The 15,938-nt window shown below is 40.7% G+C and overlaps 1 protein-coding gene across 10 annotated transcripts in view; it reads right to left on the bottom strand.

Moving 5' to 3' along the window:
- Nucleotides 1–15,938, bottom strand: part of UBOX5 (U-box domain containing 5) — a 40,044-nt gene that overhangs the window by 9,539 nt on the left and 14,567 nt on the right. For 3 of the 10 annotated variants that reach the window (XM_059705714.1, XM_059705723.1, XM_059705724.1), the window contains exon 2: nucleotides 3,527–3,684. The exons of 3 other annotated variants lie outside the window; for them this stretch is intronic. The gene's annotated coding sequence lies outside the window, so the exon portion shown is untranslated. Of the gene's footprint in view, nucleotides 1–2,914; nucleotides 2,939–3,526; nucleotides 3,685–6,968; nucleotides 6,988–8,170; nucleotides 8,251–10,436; nucleotides 10,556–15,938 lie in introns of those variants that run through there. 4 more of the 10 variants (XM_059705720.1, XM_059705721.1, XM_059705719.1 and 1 more) reach the window with 4 other exon arrangements.

The following is a 15,938-nucleotide window of genomic DNA, read 5'->3' as shown; positions in this document are numbered from 1 at the left end:
TTTAAAAACTGCTAAGAGAGTATATCTTAAAAGTTCTCAACACCATAAAAAACTATGTGAAGTGATGGATGTTAACTTTTATTACAGAAGTCATTTTGCAGTATATAAATAAATCAGTTGAACATCTTAAACTTTTACAATGTTATGTCAGTTACAGTGCAATAAAATTGGAAGAAAAATATAACCCATGTCCAATAGCTTTCGGTTCTCTCTGTAGAGGTGTAGGGAAGCCGCTAGGAACATCCCTCCCAGAGGCAAGCTTGTCCAATGGATCTGAACTCCTTGAGCAAGGCCAGGCAGCCATTCTATGCTTTACCATCTGGTCAACAAGACCATGAAAAGCTCTGTTACCCAATAGGGACAGAGCCACCCTCTGGGGTCTTTGTTGTCATGATCAGTAAGTCCCCTTGCAGAGGCCAGGCATGTGGGGTGTCCTGTAACATTTTAGTGGGCAGTTTCTGCAAAGTGAAGATCTGCCATGGGACCTTTAAATATTTAGCTCAGCCTAGTCCCTAACACAGTTTTACCTATAAACACAAAGTAAATTTAACGTGGTTTTAATAAATGCTAAATTTTCTAGGAAGGGAACTTCCATGTAAGTCATAAGAAGATTGTACTTGGTTTTGTTCAGATCTTTACCAAGATGTGTTTACCATTTCTGAAAACCACATCACTGAGAGTAATGCTAATACACTTGACAGTCTGCATCTGTCTACATTCTAGGTGATTCTACATCTTGGTAAAAGCTTCCGATTATTGCCAAAACCGGTTTGGCTCAGTGGATAGAGTGTCAGCTTGCGGACTGAAGGGTCCCAGGTTCGATTCCGGTCAAGGGCATGTACCTGGGTTGCGGGCACATCCCCAGTGGGCGATGTGCAGGAGGCAGCTGATCGATGTTTCTCTCTCATTGATGTTTCTAACTCTCTATCTCTCTCCCTTCCTCTCTGTAAAAAATCAATAAAATATATTAAAAAAAAAAAAGCTTCTGATTATTTCTTTATGCCTTCCAGCATGGTCATACCTAAACATTTACACATGAGAATACATTTTATTATCACAATTAAAAATTTTTCCTTTAAACTGCAGAGGTATCTCCTTTTACATTCATATTGATAATGTTTCTTCTATTATTTTTTTCGTAGGTGTTGCTAGAGGTCCATCAATTTTATTAAATTTCTAAAAAAATTATCCTTTACATTACTATTACAGTATTTGTCTATATATATATATGTGTGTGTGTTTATGTATATATACTAGTAAATATACAGGATGGGCAAAAGTAGGTTTACAGTTCCTCCCATGGAAAATAATCCAGTATAATAAAAGCATAATATGCAAATCGACCCAGCAGAACAGCGGAATGACCATCCGGGCAACCATCCAGGACCACGCTGACACCCACTGGCGCCAGGCCAGCCAAGGTGGGTGCGATGCAATTGGTTGGGGCCTGGCCATCGCCCTATGATCGCCCCGCAGAGGGAGGCCCAGGCCACCAGCCGGCAGGGTGATCAATCGGGGGGCTCCACAATCGCCCCAAAGAGGGAGGTGCAGGCCACTGACCAGCTGGCTGGGGTAGGTGGGTGGGGCCTCCTGGGTCCTGGGTGCCAGCAGGCTGGAGAAGGAAGACCTACTCTTGCACAAATTTCATGCATCGGACCTCTAGTGTAATAATAAATAATATAAGAATAAACTGTTTCGTGTACTCACAACTGTAAACATACTTTTGCTCCACCCTGTATGTGTGTGTATACACTGCCACAGGGAGTTCTCTATTACCTTATTTGCCTTGATGGGAAAGGCTTTGGTAAGGAAAAAGAGATAGAAACTTTGCTGTAATATAAAAATGCTGAGTGGTGGCTAATATTAGTAAGACAAAGGACCACTAGTCTGCAATAATCTCTACCCCACAGTCCACATCTTAGGCCTTTTTTTCTCTTCCAGGGGGGAAAAAACAAACTCTGGCAGAGGTAGCAATGCCAATTACTTGAAGAATTAATTCGATTTCCTAGTGGGAAGCATCAATTTCACCAACATTTATATTCTTCCTATCTCCTTGCTATTTTCTTGGACATTTCACACTGTGGTCTTTTTTTTTTTTTAAGATTTTTAAAAATTAATCTTTTGAGTAAGAGGAAGGGAATAAGAAACATTGATGTGAAAGCAGCACATAGATCAGCTGTCTCCTGAACTCCCCCTACAGGAGATGGAGCCCACAACCTGAGCATGTCCCTGACCAGGAATCGAACCAGCAACCTTATGGTGCATGGGATGACGCCCAACCAACAAAGCCACACCGGTCAGGGCACACTGTGGTCTTTTAACTTTAAATTATTCTACATGTCATGAAATCAATTTCTCTGAGAACTTAAATGCTAAGATCAGAGCAAGTTGGGCAGGGTCTTTTTGGAGCCATGACAAAGAGCTTTCCTGTGAGTATAAAGTCAAATGAAAAAAGTCTTTAACCCCTAATGCAGACACCTGAATCTGTGGTTGGACTTGAGAGATGATCAGGATGAGAGGGGTAAGGCTAAACAAAGGGCTTTCAAATGTTATCTCATAACTTTTTAAAATTCCACCTCAGACACCTGAAAGGAAAGAATCTGATTGCCCCACCAATCAATGAAGTAATTTAAAAGGTCTTATCTACAGTGTCTCAGCAAACCTTGTCTTCTAGTGAATCATCAGACAAGGACCCTCTAGTAATAAAAGCATACCACATACACAAAATGGCTTAGAGGAGGCTACCAGGGATTCTATTAGATTTAAATCTTACCAACTGGTTAGTCCTAAAGTAAGTACTAACACCCTTGTTTTGCAGATGAAGAAACTTGAGGCTCAAAGAAAAGTAAAACTGGAACTCATATATAAACCTTCCCAAACCACCCTGGTTACTATCTCCTTGGTCACCATTTACCGTGAAGGATTTGCCAGGAAGTTATATGGATATCTTCCTTTTTCTTTTTTGCTGTTACTTAGGTCAAGGTTTGGTATAATTCTATTTTTCTTTTTTTTTTAATCCTCACTCAAGGAGTTAGGATATTTTTTCCATTAATTTTTTAGAGAGAGTAGAAGGGAGGGGGAGAGAGATGGAGAAAATGAGAGAGAGAGAGAGAGAGAGAGAGAAACATCAATATGAGAGACACATCGATTGGTTGCCTCCCACACGTGCCCCTGCAGCCCAGGTACATGCCCTTGACCGGGAATCCAACCCATGACCCTTCAGTCCATGGGTCGACGCTCTAACCACTGAGCGACCGGCCAGGGCAGTATCATTCATTTTTTACAAATCAATTCTTCCAAATTTAATATTAATGTGGCTATGCTCTACTATGTAGGAATTTGGAAACCTTGACTGCCCTTTCCAACATGTGCTGGATCAAACCTTAAATAGTGTTTTAAGGAAATCTTTAGGTAAGCTAGCCTTCTAGTATCTTACCTCATCAGGGGTTAATTCCATTAGTCAGCTATTAAAACATTTGAACCTATATCTGACAGAAACAACCTACTTGTTCTACACAGTACTTACCAAATCTAATTTTAGAGAATATTTACGGAAACTGTTCAGTCCATCCACGTGAAATTCTTTTTATTGCCAGCCTAGGTAGCACTTCATGCCTCCTTGCCTGGCCTCCCTGGTGACTTGTGCATTCATATTCCAGACTTCTTAGCAGTGTGGACCCTCAACTATAGCAAAAATAAACACACTGATAAAAATTCAGTGTGGCCAATCTGTGGAGTCACAGGACACCAGGGTAACACAACACCTCAGCTGAGAACCACAATTTTAGTCTCTACAATGTATTACTCCATAGAGCTGCCCCCTCAGTGTGCACTGAATTACCTTCATGTCTATCCTAGCCGTAACTGTCACACATTCCTCCCTCCACGGCAAATACTCTTTACCAAACTGTTAGAGGTTGGTTCTGTGCGGCCCCTTAGCAAGGAGTTCAGTAAGAAACAGCTCTACGAGCCCTGACGGCTTTGGCTTAGTGGATAGAGTGTCGGCCTGTGGACTGAAGGATCCCAGGTTCGATTCCAGTCAAGGGCATGTACCTTGGTTGCGGGCACATCCCCGGTGGGGGATGTGCAGGAGGCAGCTGATCGATGTTCCTCTCTCATTGATGTTTCTGACTCTCTATCCCTCTCCCTTCCTCTCTGTGAGAAATCAATAAAATATATTTTAAAAAAAAGAAAGAAACAGCTCTACGAAGTCGGGCGCTGTTTGCTGCATTAGGTTATCAAAATGATAATTCTCTACGCAGCAGTTATCTTCTTTGGGGGAACCATGAGAACACTCTGGTCTCAGTACCAGGAACAGCTGTTTCTTCCAATCAACTCGGTATTTTATGGTATAAATATGAATTGTATAATTAATCATGATCATTTCCTTACTTTGGCTGCTACAACACTCAGAATAAAGTCTGTGGTCCATCCCTCAAATTTATCTTTACCTGAATTCTTCACTTAATTTTAAGTCAGTTTATATTGTGAAAGCTACCCTACAATAATTTTGGAACAGGATGGTATATAAATAACAAACCATTTTCCTTTTGTTGGACATTTACTAGGTTGTTTGCAACTTTATCCTATTACAGTATTAGGATAAAAAAAATTTAAGTAGATGTGTGTCTTAGTACAATTTTGACTTTTCTAAAGGAGTCCTGCATGTTTCTTGTTAAGCTTGCTATTTATGGATAGGATTCTTTTATCCCATTAATTTTTCTAACCAGTTAGTCCTATATATAGGAAAGCTTTTCGCTTTGGTATCTTCGTTATGTGTTCAGCTGTCTCATTGAACAAACTCATTAACAGATTTTCGGTTATTTTGGAAGCTTCTACAATGTCGATAATAATGAGAGCCCTTTTCTCAAAATGGTGACTCTTATTTGTCTCTCATCTTATTACACATAGCTAGAACTTCCAGAATTATAAGAAATAATAGAGTTGCTTTACTTGTTTTGCTCCCATTAGAAGATGACTCCAGTGCTTCATCTTTGGACATAATGTTGATTGTACAGATTGAAATACTCTGTTTATGTTAACAAAGCATTTAATTTTCATAGTTAAAAACAAACACACCGCCAAAACCGGTTTGGCTCGGTGGATAGAGCGTCGGCCTGCGGACTGAAGGGTCCCAGGTTCGATTCTGGTCAAGGGCATGTACCTTGGTTGCGGGCACATCCCCAGTGGGAGGTGTGCAGGAGGCAGCTGGTCGATGTTTCTCTCTCATCGATGTTTCTAAGTCTCTATCCCTCTCCCTTCCTCTCTGTAAAAAAAAAAAAATCAATAAAAATATATTAAAAAAAAAAACACACCAAAAAACTATGGCCCTGGCCTGTGTGGCTCAGCTGATTGAACATAATCCCATGCACTAAAAGCTCTCTGGTTTGATTCCTGGTCAGGGCACATACCCAGGTTTTGGGCTTATCCTGTTGGTGGGTATGGGAGGCAACCGATCGATGTTTATCTCTCACATCAATGTCTCTGTTTCTCTCCCTCTCTCTCCCCCGAACCCTACCCCAGCTCCTTTCCTCTCTCTCTCAAATCATTATAAAACAACATATTAAACAACAGCAACCATTCTTTGTGTGATTTTCTCTGCATATTTTTATTCTTTTTCTTATCTAACAGACTGAGATATAACACATTTTTCTAATTTTAAACCTTACTTTTATTCCTAGGGTAGGTTCTATTTGATTGTGGCAGATTTTTCCTTAAATGTTTTTCAAATTGTACTGAATTTGATTGCTCATATTTAATTTTAGATGAGATATTAAAGTTCCCTGCAGTTCAGAGAAGTAGTTTGGAGCCAGATAATAATGGCATTATAAGACAGCAAGTTAACGGGTTTATAAGCAGATATGTCAATTTTCATTACAGAGATTTATTTTTCTTTTTATTACAAAATACTTCAGATAAAAAGGTAAAAATTATAATCTATAATAATAAAAGCATAATATGCTAATCAGACTGAACAGCAGAACAACCTTCTGGACATCCTTCCAGGCGACTTTCCGGACAAAGCTGCAGCGGTAGGGGCAAGGCAGAGGTGGTTAGGGGTGGTCAGGCAGGCAGGCAAGTGGTTCAGGTGGTCAGGCAGGCAGGGGATCAGTTAGGCACGATGAGGCAGGCAGGCGAGTGGTTAGGGGCGATGAGGCAGGCAGGCAAAGGCAGTTAGGGGTGATGAGGCAGGCAGGTGAGTGGTTAGGGGCGATGAGGCAGGCAGGCAGAGTGGTGAGGGGCAATCAAGCAGGCAGGCAGGCAAGCGGTTAGGAGCCAGCGGTCCTGGATTGCGAAAGGGATGTCTGACTGCCAGACATCCCCCAAGGGGTCCCGGGTTTCAAGAGGGTGCAGGTCGGGCTGAGGAAATGCCCGCCCCTGTGCATGAATTTCATGCACTGAGCATCTAGTATAGTATGACAGTATACTATAATATAATTAATATAATATAAATATATCCACCACCTAGATTTAGCAAATGTTAACATTTCAGCATGTTTGCTTCTCATTTCAGTGTTAAAAGCAAAATTTATAAGGCATAAACAAAACCCACCACCAATCCTATTTCTTCTCCCTTTTTATCAAGAAGCAAGTATGTGAACTTGGTGTCTCTCATTCAAATCAGTATAGATATGTGTGTATCCACAAACAACATAGAGTAGTTTTATGTATATTTAATGTACCTTAATGATAATATACCATGAGTATCATTTTATAACTTGCTTTTCTAATAAGCATTATTTTAAGGTTTCTATGCTAAAATGTGTATGTTTGGTTTCATATATATATATATATATATATATATATATATATATATATATATATATATACACACACACACACTCACACACACACTGAGTGGCCAGATTATTATGACTACCTGATGTTTGTAGGCAAATTAGCTATAATTTCCCGCTGAAGTTGCTAGAGGGCCAGATCATTATAAAGGTCTGAATAGCACAACATACCTAAATATCGTTGCTGATCAAGTTCATCCTATCATGTTGATGGCGTATCCCAATGGAGATGGCTTCTTCCAACAAGACAATGCGCCATGACACGGTGCTCGTATTGTGCAGGAGTGGTCTCAAGAACATGAGGGAGACTTTACCTTGCTTAGGTGGCCCCCACAATCACCAGATCTCAATCCAATTGAGCATTTGTGGGATGAAGTTAAAAGAGCCATCAGGCAGCTGGTTCCACAACCATCAAATCTTACAGAACTGGACAGTGCTATTCATCAGGCATGGTGTCAGATTCCTCACATCACCTTTCAACATCTCGTGGAGTCAATGCCAAGAAGAATCGCCGCAGTATTGAAGGCAAAAGGTGGCTCAACAAAGTACTGATGGGGTGGTCATAATAACCTGGCCAGTCATAATAATCTGGCCAGTCATAATAATCTGGCCACTGTGTGTGTGTGTGTGTGTGTGTGTGTGTGTGTGTGTGTAGTTTTTTAATTTTAACTTCATGGTCCTGTTTCCAAGTCTTGAAGCACTACAGACTTCCTTCTAACAGTGATTATGGAAAGTAAAGGTTTATAACAGAAAACTCTGCAGATGACAGAGTGGGGAAGAATGGCTTAAATCAATGTTTCTCAATTTGTGGTTCTGAAATCAAGTTATAGGTTGAATAAGAAAAAAACCTAAAAGAATATAAAATATTAAAGTGCACATAGCATTATGTGATAAACTTTTGTTTCTGTTTCATACAAATATACTGTATACAGCAAGTGTATATACCAGATTCAATATAAAATATATTTCTTATTATACTCTTGATGGAAAAAAATTGAAAAACACTGGCCAAGTATACCCAGAAGTCAGGGAAGAATTCACAGGAGTAACTTTTGAACTGGGGACAACTAGGACACATGCCTGACCTCACGGGCAATTTCTGAGGAGTGACAGATAGGACATGCTAATGGTACAATGGACAATATATGCTTGACTATAGGAGCCAAGACTCAAGAAAGAACAGGAAGAAAAGGGGAAAGGTACTAGGGAGAGGACAGTAAGAGTCAAGACATAGAGATGAGACAGTGTGAGGCAGGTTCAAGAAATGTTGAATATGCCTCTAGCTAGAGGGGGAAGGAGGAGGCAGAGCTGGAAAGGCGGATGGAACCAGATGGGGAGGGCCTTGAAAGTTATGCCAGGGGGCTCCAGACTACTTTATCTGGTGGCCTAAGGATTGTTTTTCCAAACCACAGATCAAGAATCATGAACTCAAATTACTAAGCCATAATCCGCACTGAAAAACATTAAGAATAGAAAGAAAATGTCAGAGTGTAGCACACATGAGGGTGAAAAGTGTTTTGTTTCAGATATAGATACAGATATAGGTATCTAAATCTTTCTCCTTCCCTCCCTCCCTTCCTAGATTTTGATGTAAAAGTTATTTCTTACTAAGGGTTGTAATAAAAAATAAAGTTGAAAGCCACTGGTCAGAGGGAAGTCATAGCAGGCTTAAAACCAGGAAAAGAAATGACACTAATGAAAAGTCTGGCCCTAACCGGTTTTGCTCATTGGTTAGAGTGTCAGCCTGCAGGCTGAAAGGTCCCAGGTTCGATTCCGGTCAAGGCCATGTACCTGGGTTGCGGGCACATCCCCAGTAGGAGGTGTGCAGGAGGCAGCTGATCGATGTTTCTCTCGCATTGATGTTTCTAACTCTCTATCCCTCCCCCTTCCTCTAAAAACTCAATAAAACATATTTAAAAACAGAAAAGTCTGCCATGGACCTCCTAGACAACAGAATTCTGAACCACTGAGAAGCATTTGCCCTTCATGGGGTTTTCCTTTCCTCGCTGATGTGTTCCTGTCGTCTTTTTTGCACTACACAAGGGGCTATCTTTGCAAATGGCTTTCTGAAGACATCAAATGAGTATCAAAGTACAAACTATTTAGAAGGAAACTAGCACTATCATTTTTCCCTTAACATTTTTTTCCTTTAAATTTTTTTTGAGAGAGGGTTATTCTTTAAGATGAGGAAGGAAAAAAATGAACTATGTTTAATATATTACTGAGTATCTCACAAGGATTTCAAAGCTACCTTATAAGAAATCTTTCATTTAAAAAAATTTTAATTAACTTTTTAAGATCACTGTAAGTTCCTGTACAGTCATAATAACCAATACAGAGAGATCTATGGAGAGGACATGATTCTTGATCTGTGGTTTGGAAAAACAATCCCTAGGCCACCAGGTAAAGTAGTCTGGAGCCCCCTGGCATAACTTTCAAGGCCCTCCCCATCTGGTTCCATCCGCCTTTCCAGCTCTGCCTCCTCCTTCCCCCTCTAGCTAGAGGCATATTCAACATTTCTTGAACCTGCCTCACACTGTCCCATCTCTATGTCTTGACTCTTACTGTCCTTAACCAGTTTCCCTCCTCCATGGTAAGGTCTTGCTTAGCTATAGTATAACAGCAAAACCAGGAAATTGACAATGACACAATCCATGGATCTTATTCAGGTTTCATAAGTCTCGCATGCACTCATTTGTGTGTGCCTGTGTGTTTAGTTCTATGCCGTTTTATTCTATGCATAGATTTGTGTAATCACCACCATAATCAAGACACAGAACAGTTCCCTCACAAGGATGTCTTGTACTGCCCTTTAAGAAGCCTTTTACTTTATATGTCTAAATACTCTAGTACCACAGAAGTGTTTAAGTTCTAAGCCCCTCAAGTGAAGACTCCAGTTAATTCCACTGCCCACATTGTAAGAAATAAACTTGAGTGACACATTTATTTTTGGTGTACCTGTCACTTAAATGATAAATGACTATGTAGAAAAATTCTCTCTCTCATATATATATATATATATCACGAAATAGAAGAATTATGATCACACATTTGTTAGAAATCTGTATTAAGAATACGTACACATCGAAGAGTTTGGGAGGTAATAGTGGACATGCAGAAACTTAAAAAAAGCAATATATTAGAGTAGTGGGATAAGTTTTTCTTTCTTTCATATGTTTAAAGTTGAAGTACGTAGTTAAACAATTGCATGGGTTCCTGAGGTCTCAGGATGGTATCAGAGGGGACTGTGACTCTATATGCATGCCCGCAGTATTTCTTGTAACTGACAGCCCCTGTAGGATTGGATGTCCAGACGGAGACAGACCTTTCTCCTGTGTCTCCCTGTAGTCAGGCTGAGTAAGGGGAAGTGCAAGGGAAGGACTGACAAGAGACCCAAAGGTGGGCTGATCAACAATGTAGTCTACCCAGGACTGAGGTATTTCCAGAATGTGGAACTCTCAGCACTAAAACCAGGAGGGTAAACGGGACAAACTGGTCATCCTATCTGGAGGTTTGTCTGTGCTTCTTTGGAACTTGAAGCAACTACGCAAACCTTTTTGTTGTTGAGGACTCAGAATCTAGGGGTGGGGAAGTGTGGAGGGATAATTTTGAAGAGAGCAAGGTGACCATGACACTTACCGAACACCTCAGCACCCATCTTCCTTTGGCCTACAAAGAAGTTGCCATAGCTGAGTAGTCTCACGAAAAGGTAATGGAAAGTAATTCTGGCAGTTTAAAGACTAGGCTCAAACAGGTTACTGAGGGGCGGAAAAGAAAAAGAAAAGATTACCTGTCAAATAAGAGAAAAGCATTTAACCTCAAAGAGTGGGTGGAATACCAATGCACTGAGCAATTTTATAAATTGGGCACTTCAGCTTTTAAAGAAGTACAATGCTTCTTATAATTTCAAAATTGAGTTACTTGTCCATCCATGAAAATACTGACTTATGTGAATTCTTCTTAGAGCTGGTTAAAATGAAAGACAGCTGTCCCAGCCTATCCCACACAGACACCCACCAGTAAGAGGTACACAAGGAGACCAGAACAGGTGTGGGCCCAAAAGAAGCCTGCAATCTTACACACTTGGAGCCAATTCACCCTTCAAAGGTTTAATATGTGCAAGGCATTATGCTAAGCACAAGACAGTTTTTAAAAATTCATAGGTTCAAAGCAAGGCAGAGTTGGGTATAGTTTTTACTTTAAAGCGTCCCACAGACTCTTTAAGGACATGGACAGAGTTCTAATACCATTTACTCAGTGCCTTAATAGTAGTGTTAGCAAAATTCTGTGGGAAACCAGATGAACCTTAACTCCATCCCTCTACTCAGGCCTTATTCCATGTGTTCTTGCCTCTCTACAAAATTCTCAACTTATCTGACTACTAGTCCCTTTCCTTAACATGTAAACAACATTCAAGTCTTTTCTGGCCTTAACAGCCCATCAAAAAACCCTGTCTTGTCCAGCTGGTGTGGTTCAGTGGTCCACCATTAACCTATGAACTAGAAGGTTGTGGTTCAATTACCCGGCAGGGCATATGCTGGGGGTGTGGTATCGATCCCCAGTGTGGGGCGTACAAGAGGCAGCAGATAGATGATTCTCATCATTGATGTTTCTATCTCTCTGAAATCAATAAAAATATATTAAAAAACAAACAAACAAAAAAACCCCTGCCTTGGTGCTGTGTCTTTTTTAGGGATGCCAACTTAGCAAATATAAATTTTAAATGCCCACTTATATCTAGTATTTATCCAGTAAACTAGGAATAGAAAGGAACTTCCTCAACACTATAAAGGGCTTTTATGAAAACCCACAGCTAGTTCAGCTGGTGTGGCTCAAGGGTTGAGCACCAACCCATGAACTGAGAGGTCACCAGTTCAATTCCCTCAGGGCACATCCCCAGATTGCAGGCTCAATCCCCAACAGGGACATATAGGAGGCAGCTGATTGATGCTTCCATTTTTCTATCCCTCGCTCTTCCTCTCTCTCTCTAAAATCAATAAAAACATAGTTTGTTTTTTTTAAAAAAAGAAAAACACAGCTAGCCCTACTTGGCTAGTGGATAGAGCGTCAGCCTGCAAACTGAAGGGTCCCAGGTTTGATTCCGGCCAAGGGCACATACCTGGGTTGCAGGCTCGATCCCCAGTAGGGGGCGTGCAGGAGGCAGCCGATCAATGATTCTCTCTCATCATTGATGTTTCTATCTCTCTCTCCTCCCTTCCTCTCTGAAATCAATAAAGAAATATATTTAAAACAAAAACAACAACAAAAAACCCTAAAGCTAATAAACTTAATGGTGAAAAACTGAAAGCATTCCCTCTAAGATCAGGAACAAGACAAAGATGCCCACTTTCACCAATTCTGTTCAATTCTATACTCTAAGTTCTAGGCAAATAAATAAGTAAATGGGAATCCCAAAGTGGAACAGAAGAACTAAAACCATCTATATCCATAAATGATATAATCCTATATATAGAAAACACACATACAAAAAACTATTAGTGCTAATAAAAGAATTATGCAAAAGTGCAGGGTAAATCAAGTTGTATTTCTATACATTAACAAGGAGAAATTTGTAAAGGAAATTAAAACAATCCCATTTACAACAGCATCAAAAAATAAAATATTTTAGGAATAAATTTAACTGAGGAGGTGCTAAGACTTGTACACTGAAAACTATAAAATGTTGATGGAAGAAATTAAAGACGACCATTTCTGGCCAGCGTGGCTCAGTGGTTGAGCATTGAGCTATGAACCGGGAGGTCACAGTTCAATTCTGGTCAGGGCACATGCCCAGGTTGTGGGCTCAAATCCCAGTGAGGGACATGCAGGAGGCAGCCAATCAATGATTCTCTCTCATCATTGATATTTCTATCTCTCCCTCTCCCTTCCTCTCTGGAAAAAAAAAAAAATGACCTAAATAAATGGAAAGACATTCTGTGTTTATGGACTGGTGACTTAATATTGTTAACACTGAAAGATGCTGCCCTGACTGGATGGCTCTGTTGGATGGAGCATCATCCTGTACACCAAAAGGTTTCGGGTTTGACTCCCACCCAGCGTACTCATCCAGGTTGAGGGTTAGATCCCTGGTTGGGGCACCTATGGGAGGCAACTGATTGCTGTGGTGTTTGTTTGTTTTTCTCTCTCTCTCCTCTTTCCTCTCTAAAATCAGTAAAAACATATCCTTAGGTGAGGATAAAAAAAAAAAAAGATTGAGCCCTAACCAGTTTGGCTCAGTGAACAGAGCGACGGCCTGCGGAATGAAGGGTCCCAGGTTCAATTCTGGTCAAGGGCATGTACCTTGGTTGTGGGCACATCCCCAGTAAGGGGTGTGCAGGAGGCAGCTGATTGATGTTTTTCTCTCATCGATGTTTCTAACTCTTATTCTTCTCCCTTCCTCTCTGTAAAAAATCAATAATATATATATATATTTAAAAAGATTGAAAGATGCTAAATACCATTAGTCACTAGGGAAATACAAATCAAAACCACTTCAGAACTACCAGAGTATTTTTAAAAATACAGAAAATAGCAAGTGCAAGTGTTAGCAAAACTGGAACCCTAGTACACTGCTGTTGGGAATTTAAAATGGTACAGCCACTGTAGGAAAGTTAAATATAGAATTAACATATGACCCAGCAATTTCACCCCTACATAAAAATACCCAAATGTACTGAAAACAGGTGTTCAAACAAAACCTTGCACATATTCACAGCAACACTATTTATAATAGCCAAAACAATCCAGTGCCCATCAACAGATGGATATGGTGTATCCATCCAATGGAAAATTATCCAGCCATAGAAAAGAATAAAGTACTGGTATATGCTATAACATGGATGGACCTTGAAAACATTATGCTACATAAAAGAAGGCAGACCAAAAAAAAAGGTACATATTCCATTTTACATATAATTCCATTTTAAAAAATATTCAGAATAGGTAAACCCATAGACAGAAAGCAGATTAGTAGTTGCCAGGGTCTGGGGAAAGAGAATAATATAGAGTGACTGCTTAATGGGTATGGAGTTTTCTTTTGGGGTGAAGAAAATGTTCCAGAACTAAATAGTGATGATTGGTTGCACAATATCAATGTACTAAAATATTACTGAATTGTATACTTTGTTTAAAATGGCCAATTTTATGTGTAATTTACCACAAAACATTATTCATTGCTTATCTGAAACTTAAATTTAACTGGGCAACCTGTATTTTATCCAGCAATCCTAGTCCTAGTCTAAATCCTGCTAAAGTTTTCATCTCCTCTTCAAAAGTTTTCAAGGAATTGCTTCAACATTTGCAACCCAGCCCTTAACTCTCATTCAACAGATGTGCAATCTGGTTTCTGCTGACAATTCAATTCAAACTGCTATTGTTAAGGTCATTGGTAATATCCTGGTTACCAAATTTATTGGTGATTTTTCAGTTCTTGTCTTAATTGTTCTCTCTCCAGCAACTGACATACAAACCCTCTTTTTTATTATTATTAGTTAAGGAATTACAAATGTGTCCTCACCCCCCCCCCCATTAACCCCCTACCTCCCCCCATCCCCCACCCACCCCCGCACACTCATGCTCCCATCCCCCTGTTGTCCATGTCCATTGGTTTGGCTTATATACATGTATACAAGTCCTTCGGTTGATCTCCAAACCCTCTTTTTATTTAGGATATGTTTTCATTGATTTAAGAGAGAGAGGGAGAGATAGAGAAACATCAATGTGAGAAACATCAATCAGTTTTCTCCCACACACACCTTGACAAGGGATCAAACCCACAACCTGGGTATGTGCCCACACTGGGGATTGAACCTACAACCTTTCAGTGTATGGGATGATGCTCCAACTAACCCACACAGCCAGGGCCAAACCCTCTTTTTTAAATAAATAAATAAGTTGATTTCAGAGAGGGAGGGAGGATAGAAACACCAAATGATGAGAGAATTATTGATTGGCTGCCTCCTGCACGCCCCCCACTGGGGATCAAGCCCGAAACCCGGGCATGTGAGCATGTGCTCTTGACTGGAATCGAACCCAGGACCCTTCAGTCTACAGGCTGACAATCTATCCACTGAGCCAAACCAGGTAGGGCTAAAAATTGATCTTTGAGAAGAGACCTAGATAATGATGGGAGGGATCCTTTTTAAGAGAAATTCTCGCCAAAACCGGTTTGGCTCTCTCCCTTCCTCTCTGTAAAAAATCAATAAAATATATTTTTAAAAAAAAAGAGAGAAATTCTCACAGACTCCCCAATGTTTACAAACGTTACTTGTATTGTTACATATATACAATCATAAATTGGCTCTAATATAACCTGTGGCTTTAATACAACCAAACCTGAAGCCCCTTACCAGTGGTCGGCAAACTGTGGCTCGTGAGCCACATGAGGCTCTTTGGCCCCTTGAGTGTGGCTCTTCCACAAAATACCGACTTCTGCGCATGGGCCACGAAGTTTCAATCGCACTGTACATGCGCGCCCGCACGTGGTATTTTGTGGAAGAGCCACACTCAAGGGGCCAAAGAGCTGCATGTGGCTCGCGAGCCGCAGTTTGCCAACCACTGCCTTAGACTGCTTCTGTTAAGGGCAGTAATAAGTTTCCTTCTCATCTGAGCTACTTGCCATGAAAAACATTCTGCTTGGTCATATTTGAGAACCTCTGATTCCACAGGCACTCAAATAATTCTAGTCTTCTAAGTTCAATTTTAGGGAGAAAATATTCCAGGGGTAAAAAAGAAGTCAAAATGCAGAAGAGGGGGCAAAGAGGAAGATAGTAAGCTCACTAATTCTGAAATGGCTTTTTAAAGCACGAAGAATCAGCAACTAGGGACAACCAACCCAATCTAAACAAGAATAAGAAGGACTTTAATTTTGGAGGGTGTGAAGAAAAAAACATGCATGCGGGGCCAGTGTCGGCAGCAGGCGTGAGCATCCAGCAGGACCGCAGCATGCGGGAACAAAGAATTTTCAGTAACCATCAGAGGCTCGCCCCAATGACAGTGACCGGTCCCCTGCCTTGGTCTGGCACCCCCGCTCACCTGTTCCACTATCCCGCTACAGCCGATGCCCACCATGTTCCGCGCTCTGCCACCTGCTGCTGATGCCCATGTTCCACACACGCCCCCTCGTGGTCAGCGCACATCATA

The sequence above is a fragment of the Myotis daubentonii genome, chromosome 8, assembly GCF_963259705.1.
Source record: "Myotis daubentonii chromosome 8, mMyoDau2.1, whole genome shotgun sequence".
In the NCBI taxonomy this organism is placed as follows: Eukaryota; Metazoa; Chordata; class Mammalia; order Chiroptera; family Vespertilionidae; genus Myotis; species Myotis daubentonii.
This window is presented reverse-complemented; position numbering and strand designations above follow the sequence as displayed.